The following is a 15605-nucleotide window of genomic DNA, read 5'->3' on the forward strand; positions in this document are numbered from 1 at the left end:
CCTTTTCCTCCGGAAGGCAAGCAGGGCAAAGGCATGTGTTCTCATTTAATAGATGACCTAAGGCACAGAGAGGTTAAGCAACTACCCAGTGCGCCAGCGAATGAGGGTGGAGCCCAAGGCTCCAGTCCCAGCCCCATCTGTCTTGGTCCGGCTTGGCAATTGCATCATTGTCAGGGGGCCTGAGGGCAGAGTAGGGTGCGGGTATGGAGCTTGGGTGTCGGGAGTAGGGGAGTCACCAACGGGTATACAAGGAGTCACTGGGACTCCCCTGGTGTCCTTATCAGGGTGGGTGGCATCTCTGGGGCTGTGGGTACAGCGTTCAGGGCCCTGGGGAAATCCTGGGGCTTTGAGAGTCAGGCCGTCTTCCCGCAGGCCTGTTTGTCTCTCTAGTGTCCCCTCATCTGTGCTCAGCCCATGGGGGTGGCGGGGGCCCGCAGCTTCCTGCTGAGCAAAGCAGGCATGCGTGTGTGCCCATGGGCAGAGCAGAGGTGGTATAGCAGCTGGAAATTTGCCCAGGGAAGAGAGGTGAGGGGGTGATCTGAGGAACTCCAGTGGGTCTGAGCTGTGGCCAATAGATAGGGCCTAACCCTTGGGATTGGAGTTCTCTAACACTTGTCCAGACCTGGCTCCACCCCATTCCCTTTCTGTCCATCTGTCTATCCGGCTTTCTTTCACCTCCCTCCTCTCATGTCTACCTTGCTTCTCTCATTCAGCTCTGCCCACCTCCTCCTTGTTCCTTAGGTACGGCAAGTGCCCACCCACCACCGGACCTTTGCATGTGCTGTCCCTGCCACCTGGAATGCTCTCACTCCAGACATTGTGCAGTCGGCCTCCCTTGCCATGTTCAGCCCGTGCTCAGAGAGAAGTGAAACCAAGCCTTCTCTTCCATCTCTTTCCCCTCCACTTGCTTTACTTTGCTCCATAGTTCTTACCACTGGATGTATTTCACATTTATTTGCTTATTAATTAATTCTTTATCTCCCCCTCCAGCTCTAAGAGGGCAGAGATTTTTGCATTTTGTTCACTGATGTATCCCCAGAGCCCAGAACAGTGCCCAGCATGCAACAGGTCCTCAATAAGCACTCGCTAAATGCATGGCTGAGTCCATCCACCTGTCCGCTTTCCCACCTGCTCATCAGCCATTCCGCTGACACTTCCTCTGTCATCCACCAGTCACTCAGAATTTCTCTGCACCTGGGCCTGTGCCGGGGCTTGGGTTTGGTGACCTGGCAGGGCACACAGATAGAGAGGAGGGGAGAGGCGAGGGAAGTTTCCCAGGGCACAGGGCAGTCCACAGCGGCACAGCATACAGGCTTTGTTGAATGAGTTGATGCCTTGGTGGCTTCCTGGAAGAGGTGGTAGCTCAGGTCTCAATACTAAGGATACCGGAGGTGGGGGCTGGAATCAGAAGTCACCTGGGGAAAGGGGTTCCTGGCTGTAAGAACCTTGAAAAGACCTCCGTGCCCGGAGAACTGGAGGTCTGAGGTGAGGCCAAAGGGTGGGGCTGGGGCTGGGGCTGGCCAGGCAGGCCTAGGGGCCAGTGGTCCAGGAGGAGGCTGGGAGGGGTGTTCCCAGGGCCCCCATGGGAGCATCTTAGGTGGGGCAGAGCCTGCCTGGACCACTTGCCTCTGTACCCCCGTGGGTACCTGGAGCAGCTGCCCCCCACTCCTTAGGAAGAAGCTCCCATCCCTGTCCCCACCTTTTGTCGGACTCAGTTCCTGCTTTGTGTCCTGCAGGAGGCTGGATGTTCTGAGAGTAGAGACTGTGTACCCCATTCCCCATCCTCCCACCGCACCCCCTCACCTCCAGCCTGCAGCCAGCTGCGGTCTGCTGACTTGTTTTTATTATAGGCAGGTGAGCCTGGGCCCAGGCTTCAGGTGGGGCCTGAGCTGAGGAAGGAGGCAGGAGCGAACTCACAGAGGTGGTAATTACATATGATGGGGCAGTATCCCCCAGAGGTGACTCCCCCAGGCTCGTCCGGGGGCCATGGGTGGGCCAGCAGCCCACGCGTTCAGTAGAAGTGCCGAAAACCCACGGAAGGGTGAGGCCAGGGGCGAGGGTGCTCAGCACCCAGTGGGGCCAGGTCAGCGCCTGCCGGGAAATCCAGGAATGACAGAGGGAGGTGGCAGCCAACCGGAAATGGCAAGACAGGCAAGGCGGGGCCTTACCTGGGACAGCTTGCCCAGACAGGCTCCCGCTGGGTGCCCGTGAGCCCTAGGAGAAGGTGGAAGGGGAGGAGGCAGAGTCCGGCCATTGGCGCCTGGCGTGCCCAGACTCAGAGGTAAGAAACTGCTGTTGGCTGTTTATGGTGGAGGACGGGACAGGAAAATTCAGCAGAGTTTGACTCCCAGCCTGGCCTGCTTGACCTCGGCAGGCTCTCAGGTCTAGTTCAATGCCCTGAGGACATGTGGGAGGCCTGGCCCTTGGTCTGCGCAGGGTCCTGGGTTGATTCGGAGGCCCTGGCTGTCCTGAGGTCCTTTGCCGGGCAGGCGTGGTGGTCATTTTGGCACAGGGAAGCTGGCGGGGCGACTGCATAAGGTTGAGGTCCAAGGTGAGGCTGGAGCCCTAATGCTTATGTGAGGAGGCAGGAGGCTGCACCCAGGGCCTCTGCCTGCTTCCAGCCACCCACAGCCTGTTTCCTCCTGGGATCCCAGGGAAAACCGGTTTGGGAGCAGGCTGGCCCAGGTTATGTGACTTTTGACAAGGAAGAGAAAGGCAGCCTCGCCCTGGTCAGCTGAGTGGAGGGGACTGGGCCCATGCCCAGGATTCTTTGCCTCTCTCCGGACCCCTCAGGCCTCTGCGATGAGACCGCTATATGGTGGCTGAGGATACACGGGGACAGGAGAGCCGCCGTGGAGGCAAGGGCCCGGCCCCGTTGTGCCTCCTGGGCTTTAGGGCCAGGCTTTCCTTCTCTGGGTGGTTTCTGCACCCAGAGGGGGGCTGGACAAGGGGGCTGGGCAACGGCCACGGTCTGAAAACAGAGTGGAGCAGGTCCCCCCCCCACCCCGTGCCCCCACCCCGCAGCCTTCCCGGTCTCCCAGTCCCACACATCAGCCAGACCAGAAGCGGGTTGCTGCAGATGGGAGGAGCCTGGCTCCTGGCCAGCTCTGCTCCTACCCACTGGGCTCCCTTGCGGTGTGTGGGCGGCAAAACGGGCCCCCCATGATCCCTCTGTTAATTAGCCAGCCCTCACTAGTGAGTGGCTGTCATTTGTGCTCCATTATGCCTCCCGAGCCAGCTGCGCCCCCGCACTTAGGGGGGACCCCGGCAGCTGCCTGGCTGCTGGGAAGGAGGCATGTGCAGAAGGCGGTGCTCCCGGGAGGCGCTGCGGGGCGCTCTGTGGGCTGTCCACAAAACATGTCCAACTCCGGCTCCTTGTTTTACTGAAAGAGAAGCCGTGCAAGCCGGATTCCCGGGTGAGGAAACTGCGGCCCCACCGTTGCACAGCCCCGTGCAAAGGTGAGATCCCGGGCCCTGGGGACCCTATGGCAGTCACGTGAGATGGCATGTAGTCATCGTCAAGACAAAGCAAATGTTGCCTCTTCGTACACTGCTGTGCCACCTGATGGGTACTCGCCAGACCTCTCCGGGCCGCATTTGCCTCCCTTGGCCCGGGAGCTACAACGCCCCACTGCTGGACCAGAGGCCTCTGGCTTAAGTCTTGGGTGTCCAAGCAGCTGCCGCCCAAACCTCACAGGCCAGGGCCCAGGGGGTTGCTGACAGAAGGGGCACAGCGGTGGAGACATCAGCTGGTGGCCTGTCCCAGCCCTCCCGTCTGAACAGGGAGGAGGAGTTAGAAGTCTCTTCCGGGTACTACCCCTCACCCCATTGAGGGAAGTTGCCTTTATTTTATTTATTTTTTTTTAATTTTTTTTAAATTTTTTTAACGTTTATTTTATTTTTGAGACAGAGACAGAGCATGAATGGGGGAGGGGCAGAGAGAGAGGGAGACACAGAATCCGAAGCAGGCTCCAGGCTCTGAGCCATCAGCCCAGAGCCCGACGCGGGGCTCGAACTCACGGACCGCGAGATCGTGACCTGAGCTGAAGTCGGACGCTCAACCGACTGAGCCACCCAGGCGCCCCGAGGGAAGTTGCCTTTAAAAGAGATCCTGGGGTAGTGACAACATCTGTTATTGCTGTGAGAAGGCCTGGTGTCCCCATTTTACACCTGGGGACACTGAGGCACAGAAAGCTCAGAGGGGAACAATTTGGTGTTGGGTTTCGTGCTGTGCTATTTGAAGGACTTTGGGACCATGCTGGGAGGCGTCTAGGTGGAGCGAGGGGCAGTTTGGAGCCTCCCAGTCGCTGGGTCTCCCCCGGGCCTGAGCAGGGCACCCGGGGTTCCAAGGGGAAGAGCGGTCCCTCCCAGCTGTCACTCTGAGGAGGGGCTGTACTGCTGGCTCCGGAGGCCAAGTGGGAAGGCGCCACCCAGCCCACCTAGCTCCAATCTCCGGAGCTACAAAGGGGTGGGGGCTGATGTTTACAGACGGCTAGGGCCTCCCTTGAGGAATCCAGGCCTCTACATGCCTGTCCCTGCACCTGTTTCCCATGGCAAGAGTGGTCTGGGCTGGCCGGGCATGGAAGTGGGGTGGGGAGAGAGCTTGGGGTCCATCTTTGGTGGGCCCATCCTTGCCCTGGGCTCGGGGGCTTCTGAAGGCTGAGAGGCGGGAGTGTGGCTAGAATGACCTTCCAGGCCTGTTCTGGCTGGATCCAACCCTCTTGCCAACTGCGACTGGAGGCTGGGCTGAGGTCAGACATTCCGTCATGCCTGGAAAGAGGGGGTGGCAGCTCTGTCTACCTTCTGTCTCAGGCTGCTGGGCACCTAGGTGTGCCTGCCTCCTGGCGAGGTCAGCCGGGGTGGTCCCTGGATGCCCAGCCAGCCTGCACTCTGTAAGCATTTGCCTTCTGTAGCGGTCCCCTCCCGGCAGGACAGGAACAGGGTGACCGTGGGGGTGGGGGGCTGTCTGTCTGCCTGCCTGTCTGTGCTGGGCCCAAGGCCACTTCTTGATCGCATGAGGTCAAGATGTTACTGGAACCAGGAAGGAGGGACTGGAGGAGTTTCAGGCCTTGAAGTTAGATCCTGGCTCAAATCCTGTGTGACCTTGGGCTGGCTCCCTTTCCCCTCTGAGCCTCAGTCTCCTCCTTAGCACATGGGGCAAGGCCTCCTTGTTAGAGTTGTGGGAGGAAAACGCAAGTCACTTGCCTGGCACACCGTGCTCAGTAGGGGTGCATGGGTTCTGCGTCTCAAGCCTTCTGGGGGAAGGGGTGGAAAAAGAGCAGTGCTGGGGACAGGTGTAGACTCGGGAGCCCTGCTGGCAATCGGGGAGTGTCTTTTCCCTGACCACAAGCTCCAGAGCTTTTGAAATCTGATGCAGGTAAATGTGGGCAGGTGCCTCAGCTCCACCCCCAAGGGAGCCAGCTGGGTTGAGTCTGTTCTTGGAGCTCCAAATAAGGTCTCAGAAAAACAGGCGTGGAACCTGGGCGGTCTCTACCCTCCTGTGTGCCTGGCCTTGCCTTCCCTCTGGAAGCTGGCACCGACCTCTTACATCCCAAGCCTGGGCTTGAATCTCTGTTAGATTTGTCACATTTTAATGGCCTCCAGTGCCCCTTGCTCTCCCCAAGTCTTGGATATGTCGGACTCCCTGTTCCTCCTCTAGCCAGGGGATGAGCACGGGTGGGGGAGGCAGGCCTAAGGCACAGGGCACACAGCTCCCTTTGTGAGGGCGGCTGAGTCACATGGGCAATGCCATCCCTGCCGGGCCCTGGGGCGGGTGTGACGGGAGATGGTGTTATCATGGGGCTACAGCTGCCCCCGCGCCCGTGGCCAGGAGGCTTTCCCACGGGAATGAACCGGGAGGTGTCTGGGAGTACTGGCCACAAAGCACATGGTCTGGATCCCAGGACCCCAGGTTCAAGTCTTGGCTCTGCTGCTGATGTTCTGTGAGGCTTCGGGAAGGTTCTCTCTTTGAGCCTCAGTTTCCATCTCTGTTAAATGGGAACAATCACCACTGTTTTGTAGAGGAGATGCTGGACATGAGCGGACTTCACAAACCGTGGAGGGCCAGGCCTTTGGCATTTGTGTTGACCTTATGATAACCGCAGCGACATTGGCCATTATTTGTCGAGCACCCTACTATGGCCAGGTGTGGTGCTCAATGCTTGATGAGGCCACTCAGCTCGCAAAGGGAGAAGCCTGGGCTGCAAGTGCTCTTGTCCAATAAAAACCCACTGCCATGCAGGTGACGGTTGCCCGTGACCCTTCCCACAGGTGGGCACAGCTCTTCACCGACTTTAAGGCTCACTCACATGGCCCTGGCTGGGGGCTGAGAGACGGAGAAGGGTAGAGCCTCTCCTCCCGGCTCTGTCACAGTGGGCTCCGTGGAGCTCGGTCAGCTTATCCCTGTCCTGGGGGCCACGCCTGGTCGCAGCCCTGTGTCTGTTTCATGTCCAGCCTGCTCTGGACAGTCAAGCCCTTGCAAACACATCGGGGGTGCTCATTCGTGCCTGGGCTGTGTTGCTTTATGCATGTGGCCTTGTTAATTATTATCAGCATTGTCTCCACTCTAAAGGGGAGAAGGTGGATGGCTGGAGAGACGGTGCCTGAGTCACCCAGCTGGCGGAGCCGGGAGGAGAAGCTAGTTGGCCTGAGCCCAGAGCCCGGGCTTCCAGCCTCTCCTCCATCCCTCAAAATGAAGACCCTTTTGCACCTTCACCTTCTGGCACTCCCTCCCCCTCCTCTGGCCTCTGTCACCAGTCAGTAATGCACGTGAGCTTCTCTGAGCTTAGGGGATCCCAGCCCTGAGCCCCTGAGCCCCAGCGATGTGTTTCCAGGGGCCTGTTGGAAGGCTCCCCCACATGTCACGGGGGCACCCCCATTCTGCCGTATCCAAGGGCACCCTCTTCCCTGCCTGCCAGCTCTGTACCCCATCCGGCACCCGCCCAATCTTCAAGGCAGTTCCTAACATCTCTTCTCTCCCTCTGTCTTCCTGTGTGTGGGGTAAGGGTCCTAGCCCTGCTTCTGGTCTCTTGGATCAAAGTGTCCCCCCAACACCTCCCTCTGCCTCCATGTTCTCCGCGCCCCACCAGACCTGCCCTCTGTCCGCACTGCCGGTGTAAAGCCTTAGAGTCCAAACCAGGCTTTTCCTCGCGGAATTACTCTGCGTCCCTAAAATACCAGTGGCACCCAGGTATTGGGGGGGATGAAATGAGAATGATCCACATAGAACAGAGCATCTTACACAGTGAGCCCTATGGACACAGTACCTATTAGCAGTCCTGTTATTAGTACTAATAATAGGTACTATTGTAACTAACAATAATTTACTTGGTTGCTCATTTTTGAGGCTGGGAGCTCTGCGATACCAGTAACGAACTCCCAACATCACCCTGATGTGAGCCAGACTCGGGGCTGGGTGGGCCTGCTGCCCGTCCCTGCTCTGGAGCCTGGCACAGTGCCCAGCACGTAGTAGGTCTCTGAGAAGCCCGGTGGTGACAGGGCAGACAGAGCTTTGGCAAGCTCTCTGCTACCCTGGCCGGCCCACCACATAGGCCTTTCCTGTGTGGCCAGAGTGGCAGCTGGCTCCTGGCTTCTGAGTCCCTCTCTCAGATGTCCAGCTTAGGGTGCCCCTGCCTCAGGCGGAGAGAGTGGCGCCCCCAACACTCCACCCACGTCCTGCTGGTCAGCACCCTCTGTGGTGTGTGTGTGTGTGTGTGTTTGTGTCTCAGGAGGGCCTGCTTCCCTGCTGGCGTGGCCCCCGGGGAACAGCTGAGGCTGCCCCAGCTACCAGTGGCCTGGCCCTGAAGGACAGACCTTGGAGACCCTGAGGCTTAGAGGTGGTAACTTGCTCAGGAACACTGCATGTCAGGGACCCCACATCCTTTCCTGGATAACTCACTTTTCTTCTCTGTTGTTTCCTGCCCCCTCCCCCCTCCCCCCACCTCGTCCCCACCAGGTGTGAACTGCCCCCCCAGGCCCAGCAATGAGCAAGTGCCTACAGTGCCCGCCTGCCCTGGGCATCCGCCACAGGCCGCCAGGGGGCTGATCACTTGGAGAGCAAAGCGCTGCTCACTGGAAGCTCTGACATCAGGGCCTCCCTGCACCCCACCATGAGCTTTATTGCCTTTCTCCTCCCTGCAGCAGGATCTATGCAGGCAAGTGAGGGGTGCATTTCCCCCGCAGCAGATCCCCGGCCTCCTGGACTGCCTAAAAAACTTCCACTCGTGCTATATCACGTGACTTTTTCAGGTCCCTCTTTTAGAATGCAGATCCCTGCACGAGAGAAGGGGCCTACGGTGCCCTGAGCACCTGCTGTGCCCAGGCCCCACGCCAGAGGTCTGGGGAGGCTGGATTCACGAGTGGTCAGGAGAGCCATGTGCAGCCAGACCTCCCGGGCCTGCATCCCCACTCTGCCACTTCCCAGCTCTGTGGCCTTGGGCAAGTTAATTCCCTTCTCTGAGCTGCATTTCTCGGCCTTGTGCTCTCCCTTTGTCGTCGCCACATTCACGGCAAATATTTACTGAGGGCTCATCAAGTGCCGGGCACTGGCCTGAGCAATGTGTTTTCCTCCTCGCCACTGTCCTGTGGTGCTATGGTGATGGTGTGGTGTGAGGCAAGATTCTGGAATGTAGTAAGTGCTCAGTAAATGTAATCATTATTATTACTGTTCTTATTGCTGTCACCACTTACCCTCATTATGTTGTGAAATTCTTACAGCACCCTTGACTTGGGAGTCGTGTGGGGATGAGAGATGACAGGGAGTCCCTGCTCCACAGGGCGCAGGGCTGGCCATGAGCCATCCAAAGCTTCCTGACTCCTCGGGTGGCTATTAACCTTAGCCGTGGGAGGGAGCTGCTGACAGAGGCCAGTGGCCAGAAGGGAATGTAGGCATCAGCCCCAATCCCAGTTTCTCCCCTTGAGCTTTTGGAGCCAGCAGGAGTGATTCTTCACCCGGGCCTCAGTTTCCCCTTTGGCCCAGCAGATGTACTAACAGGGACCTTTCCGGAAGCCCCTGGGGTCTCAGAATCTAGAACGGGAGTCTTAGAATGTTGGAACCCGGGAAGCATCGAGATGAGTCCCTTTGCTGTGAGGACTGAGGCTCAAGGAAGTCTCAAGGTCAGGTGGTCCGTTGTGCGTGGCCTGGGTGGCCACATGCCAAGCCACTTGACACCCCCCCTCCCCCAGTGCCTTCCGCTCTGCCGGTCAGCGCCGGCTGCTGTCTGCTGCTAAGGAGCCTGGACTCTCCTTCAGGAAGGGGCAGTTGTCGCCTGGGCCTGAGGCGGGGCCGGGGTGGGGGGGAGGGAGTGCGGTGGGCAGCATCTGAGTGGCCTGTCACCATGGCAACCTAGCCTCTCTGCGGGAACTTTGGGGAGAAGAGCCCTGGGGAAGCGACAGATGGAGGGCAGGGAGGCAGAGTTATCCCCAGGCGGGGCTGTCTGTCCCCGAAGCCTGGCACCTGTCTGCCAGGATCGGTGGGTGGTGAGGCTGAGGTGCCCCCTTGCCCAGCGCTGAGTCATGGGCATCCCCCAGGGTCACCGCCTGAGCTCTCTCAGCCCTGCCCCCTCTGAGAAATCCGTGACTCACGTATGGTCCCGTCATCCCAGCCAAGCTAGGGAAGAGGGAGGAGCCCGACTGGGGCAGGAGGGGGCCGTCCCCCCACAAACCCTCACAGCCTCGCCGCCTCGCCTGCCTCCGCAGCTGCCTGCCCGCCTTGCTCTGCTGCAAGAGAGGAGCTGGGAGCCTCCCACACTCACCAGCCTGCCCACTGGGGGCAGCCTGACTCTGGCTGGGGGGCTAAGCCTCCGAAGTGGGACTTGAAAGGCGTTCCAGCTGCCTGGTCCCACACAGGACCTTCCTCCGGCACCAGGTACCAGATCAAGGGTGTGACAGCAGGAGGGAGGAGGGAGGTGTGCGGCAGAGGGTAGGGGGAGGCCTCTTGGGGGCAGCCAGCCCGGATGAACGCTGCTGTGCGGGGTCTCCAGTGTTGGGGGTAGACGGACAGGGAGGTGTCTGAGAAGGGAACGGGGCCCCACAGGATGGAATCTCTCAGAGCCGCCAGTCCTTTGTTAACTAGAGAAACTGAGGCTCAGAGTGGTATCGTCACAGGACCCAGCAAGCTGGGGTCTGCTCTCTGGGCTGTGAGACAACTCCCCATTCCTGCTCCCACTGCACAGATGGGAGAACTAAGGCTCTCAGGTGGCTTCCCCAACGTCAGGTACCAAGTCCGGGGATAAAGAACCGGGGTCCAGTCCGAGGCAGGACAGGGCTCTCGCGGACAGTTTTGCTCACAGATGTCCAGGGCTGGGTCCCGGGTCCCCAAGTGAGCCAGGGGCAGTCTGGCTCTTCACCACACAGGCCACTTTCGGGAGGAGGTAGTCCCGGCCATGGGGTCTGAACGTGGGGGTGAGAGAGGGTCCTGAGAACTAGGGGCAGATACATGGGGAAGTGGAAGCTGAGGCTGGAGCCCCCTGCCCACTAACCTCCAGACCCCGGTGTCCCCATCTGTGTGGAACTGATAGGGCTTTCTCTCCAGGTGCTACCGCAGCGCCCGCCCTGGGGGATCTGCTGGATCCTGTTCTTCCCTCTTCCCCAACCAGCCTCCTTCCTGCGGTGCCGAGCTGAGGTCTCTGGTGGCCCCACGGGAGGAACTGGTGCTCATTTTACTGAGGAGGGTTGGGGGGCATATACTGAGACGGGCGCCTCTCACCGTACCCCCCAGTGCCCATCCTGCCTGGAGCAGTCCCGGCCTGGCCTAGGCGGGTGGGTAAGAACAGCCTTTGCAGCTCCAGAGGGCCAAAGAAGTTTTTCACCTGAACACTTATTGAGCGCCTGCTGTGTGTATGATATCCTGGGGGTGGGGGCAGTGAATGAGATAAACAAGGTGTCTTAGAACCCATGGGTGGCCCAGACCCAATGCCAGGGCCCCTGCCCCCTCACTGTGGGGTACCCTGAGGGCGGAGGTGCTTTCTTGGGGTTGGAGACTGAGTGGGAAGAAGCATCTCCTGGCAGTGAGAGCCACTAGCTGCTGAGTTCGTTCCCCAGCCCAGGCCAGGGTCCAAGGGGACCTTCTCTGCCGACATCTAGAGGTTGGACTCGTTTTGAGGCCGGACCTAATCCCCCTTTGCTGTGGGGACCCCGGGGACCTGAGATACGGGTCCACCTCAGTCATAGCACCTTGCCTTGCCTCTCTCTTTGGGCCTCAGTTGTCTCAGCTGCTAAATGGGTGTGTAGGCATGATGACAGGTGCCCTGCCTCCAGTGGTCCTGGGGCTTGGCTCCGAGAGTGTCGGCTTGTGAAAGACACCACCCCAGGCCCAGCCTGTGAGGGAGACGCTGTGCCGGGCGGCCTGTGCACACTCTTGCTGCTGGCTTCAGGGCCCTGGGCCGCTGGGCAGGGGCTGGTCAGCCTGGCCGTGACACCCCATCTTGTCAGGGACACAGACAAACAAGATAGCTAGGACCTGAGGCTGAGGAGTGTCAAAATGTTGCCAAGAGGGGGAGAGAACTTTCTGGGCTGGGAGGACCCGGCTGGGCTTGGAGAGTGGTGGAGAGGGCTGGTGTGCCTCTGGGAGGGTGGCGCGCGGGGCCACCTGGGAGGGTGCCTCTGCGCAGGGCAGAGGCAATTGCATAGAGAAGGGCTCGGAATGATGCGAGCCTGGACATGGGGCAGATGATGGCACTGGAGACCTGGCACGGGTCACTTTATGGGGCCTGCAGGGCCAGGCTGGCAGGTCTCGATCTGCTCTGCAGAGGAGGGATGGCAGGATGATGTGGGCAGCACAGCAGCCAACAGCCAGGTCAGATGGGTGCTGGGTGGGGGCTGGGTGCTCTGGCTGTGACCCCGACAGGATGGGGAGGGCAGGGCTATGATGCGCCGTGGCCTGGCTGCCCGAAGCCCAGGCTGTAGGGCTCAGGGCTCTTGCTTGAAAGGCAGCTTCATGGCTGTGGGGATAGAGGGGGAGGTGGCCGCTCAGCTGAAGGGACAGCGGATGAAAGAGGCAGCAGAGCGGTGGTGGGGTCTCTGTGCTGCGGGGATCGCCTTCCTAGCAGGGCCGGGCAGGACAGAGACGGGAGGGGTGAGGGGGGCAGGCACAGCCATGAAGGAGCCACATGGACCGTGCTCCAGCTGAGCCGGGCCACAGGCTGCTTCATCCTCAGCAAGAGCCGCGTGTGGGTGTGGGTGCGGGTGGTAAGTGCTGGGTGGTGGGTGCTGGGGGCAGTGCCCGTTTGGGGGATGCAGGCACAGGTGGGCTTCTACATGGCAGGGGGGAAGAGTCGGGGCAGGGCTCTGAGGCAGGGCGTGGAGGAGGCAGTGGGGGTGTCCGGGGTGCAGGTGGGGAGATGGGAAAATGTGGCAACACAGCCCCGAAGCCCAGTGCCGCCCCTCCCCCTGAACCAGAGCCCGAGCGGGCCTGGCACCCGCAGTCCCGTCCTCGGGGAGGCCCTGTGGACCCTGCCTTCTGATTCACGGCAGATGGGGCATCACGTGAGCACATCATCAGGGACGCAGGCGCCCGGGGACCAGGCAGATGGCGAGAGGGAAGTGGGGCAGGGCTGGCACAGAGGGGTCCCTCGAACAGCGGGGAGGGGCTGGCTGGGCCTCCGCCTCTCCAGGCTTACCCTCCGCCGGTCGGCATGCCTCACCAGGAGTTCCTCGAGGCCCTTGCGGAGCCCTGCAGATTCTGGGGTCAGGCCCGGGCTGCTGGGGAGCAGGGCTGAGGGTGTGGCAGGAGTTTGGGACACCAGTATGTGACCCCTGCCGGGTGCCAGCCTGCCCGGGCACAGGTGGGCTGAGGCACCTGCCCGGGTCCCTTAACCTCCCAACTCTCCCTGGAGCCCAGTGGTTTGGCCGGGGCCGGAACATCCTGGCCCTTCCCGGCCTCAGACCCCGCTGGGCCCTGGGCTCAGCGCTTTGCACACCCTTCGTTCCTGTGAGGCACGTGCCCCTGGTGTGCCTGCTTGAGAGGCGAGGACCCTGAGGCACAGGAGGCTTACCCATGAGTAAGTGCTGGTCTTTGGGGCTGCAGAGTGCGAGACGTCGTCCACTGTGCTCTCCTGGCCCCTCAGTCAGGAGGGGGCTCCTCGACCAGACCGGGCTCCGCGCTGGGTGCCAGAGGGCACGTGCCCCTGTCTCAAACCCCATCCCTGCCACTGCCGAGCCCACGGTCCGCTAGGGTGTCAGGACCCACAGAGACAGCAAGGCCGGTTTACCTGGGGAGAATCCTGGCTTCGTTCCCCTCTGGTTGTGTGAACTGGGGTGTCTGCCCCGGTTTCCTTACCTGGAAAAAGCGGATAGCCATAGTGTGTATGTTGGGGGGCAGTTGTGAACGTTAAGGAGTTAATGCAGTAAAGCGTCTAGCATAGCGCCTGGCCCGTATAGACGTTCGTCTTTGTCATATGATCTCCACGGCGGGCAGATGGGTGCACTGAGGCCCGGAGACAACTTGTAACAACCGGCAGCAGTAGGGGGGGGAAGGGGGAGGATTGGGTGCTTCATCCTGCCTCCCCCCTGGGGAGAGCCGGGGCCGCCTGGGCTCTGGCAGAACCTACCCCTTCCCCCTCCTGCCTGACTTGTGCTGTGGTGTGGAGGTCAGTGGCGTGGGCACCGGGCTCTTGAGGGGCTGCAGGCTCGGGCTCAGACAGTCTGCGCGTGCTTGGCAGTTACAGGCAGGCAGAGATAAAAGCGTAGCCCCAGAGAAGCCGGCGGAGTCTCTGGGCATCGGAGGACAGGGCTCTGCATTACAGGGAGGCGGCCGGGGGCAGGGGCCTTGCTGTCTGGAAGCCAGCCCAGCTCCAGCTCCCTGAAAGAGGCTGGCGGTTTGCAGCTAATGGCTCCAGGCTGGCTCCCCAGGCTCAGGGCCACTTAAACTAACTCTGGAGATGAGCACGACAATGACAACAATGAGAGACGAGAGAGACCTCTCAGATCTCTGCCCTGTCCTCAGGCCTCTGCCTTCCCCCTCCCAGAAGCCCTGGCCTTGGCTTTCAAGGCCCAGGGAGGAGAGCAGAGGGCTACAAGGGCCCAAGGGTACAACCTCCCTGGACCTCAGTGTCCTCGCTATACGTGGAGAGGAGAGTGCCACCCCCTGGCAGGGTGGTTGCTGGAATTTGGGGCAGCCGATGGGGGCAAAGTGTGTCCTAAGCACGTTGTGCAGCTTTGAGAGGGCTTCCCTAAACCTGGGCTGAAGGTTTTGTCTTCAGGGCCAAGTTAGAACTAGGTTCCAATCCTTGAAAAGTGACCTTGAGCAGGAAGCTCTGTCTCTCAAAGCCTCATTACTCAGGCTGTAAAATGGGGATGAAGGTACCTGGTATCTCTAGGGGACCCTGTGGGGATTGGCTGAGACGGCTAAACACGTGGGGCCCCACGGGCAGTAGACCCCCACGTCCAGTTGTCCCAGACCTTTGCTCCTCCGTCATCCAGTTCAGCTGTTCCCCCAAGAGAAGCAGCATGGTGGCCCTGGGGCTGTCTGGCTTTGTCCCAGCTCCATCAACTGTGTGAACTTGGGCACAGTATTAGTCTCTCTGTGCCTTGTTTGCCTCATCTTAAAAATGAGGATGGCAGGGGCGCCAGGGTGGCTCAGTCGGTTAAGCGTCCGGCTTCGGCTCAGGTCGGGATCTCGCGGTCCAGGAGTTCGAGCCCCGCGTCGGGCTCTGTGCTGACCGCTCAGAGCCTGGAGCCTGCTTCGGATTCTGTGTCTCCCTCTCTCTCTGACCCTCCCCCGTTCATGCTCTGTCTCTCTCTGTCTCAAAAATAAATAAACGTTAAAAAAAAAAACGAGGACAGTAATGGCACCTTGAGAAGGTTAAGTGAGCCACCAAATTTTAGGTGCTAAGTGTAGTGCCTGGCACGCCATAAGCGATCTTGTCGTTGCCACTGTTCCGGGCCACCACCAAGACCTTAGGAAGCAACGGTGAGTTCATCCTGGAGCATTAGCCCTGTGCCCCCATGACATCATTGGGAAAGTCGCCAGGCACCGGAGAGCCCGTGGGGCCTTGGACGCCCCCATCTAGGGGGGTCTTGATCTGCTGGCATGCATTCTTCAAGAATGGGGCTCCCTCCTGCTCTTCTCTGTGGCCCAGGGACTGACCCGCTTGGCCACTGTGCTGGGCCTGTACGGGGGGCCTGAGTTCAAGCTGGGCGGGTTTCCTAGGGCAGCACCCTGTGGTTACTTCTCTGCTGGTCTGAGTTCCCTTGGCCTCTTGGCCCCTTGCCTGCACTGGGTGGCTGACCCCCTCTGGGTCCCTGGCCAAGTATGGCTCTCAGGGAGGGCTCTGTGGTTAGTACCTTGGGTCTCTGACCCTGTGACAGGGGGAACAACTGCCCAGACCCACCTGTCTTCATGGTGACAGATGTGAGGGAGGGGTGAGCCCCAGGGGCCGACTGGAGCAACTGAGTCACGTTTGGCCTGGTGCCCTCTGCCCGGTGCTCCACCGGCTGTGTCACCATCTGGGCATGCGCCAAACCCCGGAGAGACTCATAACCGCCCCCACTCCTACCTAGGACATACGGTCGCACTGCCTACAAAGACCCTCGTTCAGTCCGTGCTGCTGGCCCTTGGAGATTTGAATCCTTATCCACACTTCACAGATGAGGAAGCAGGTGTCAAG

At 60.3% G+C, this 15605-nt stretch overlaps 1 protein-coding gene across 6 annotated transcripts in view; it reads left to right on the top strand.

Annotated features, from left to right (window-relative positions):
* Positions 1-2155: 2155 nt before the first annotated feature.
* ADGRG1 (adhesion G protein-coupled receptor G1) overlaps positions 2156-15605 on the top strand; it is a 39548-nt gene continuing 26098 nt past the window's right edge. Inside the window, exon 1 of one of the 6 annotated variants that reach the window (XM_019455811.2) lies at positions 2156-2281. The gene's annotated coding sequence lies outside the window, so the exon portion shown is untranslated. Of the gene's footprint in view, positions 2282-9383; positions 9866-11625; positions 11795-15605 lie in introns of those variants that run through there. The other 5 variants (XM_053906149.1, XM_019455810.2, XM_019455817.2 and 2 more) reach the window with 5 other exon arrangements.

Source organism: Panthera pardus, unplaced genomic scaffold, assembly GCF_024362965.1.
Source record: "Panthera pardus isolate Hobbes unplaced genomic scaffold, ASM2436296v1 HiC_scaffold_18, whole genome shotgun sequence".
NCBI lineage: Eukaryota > Metazoa > Chordata > Mammalia > Carnivora > Felidae > Panthera > Panthera pardus.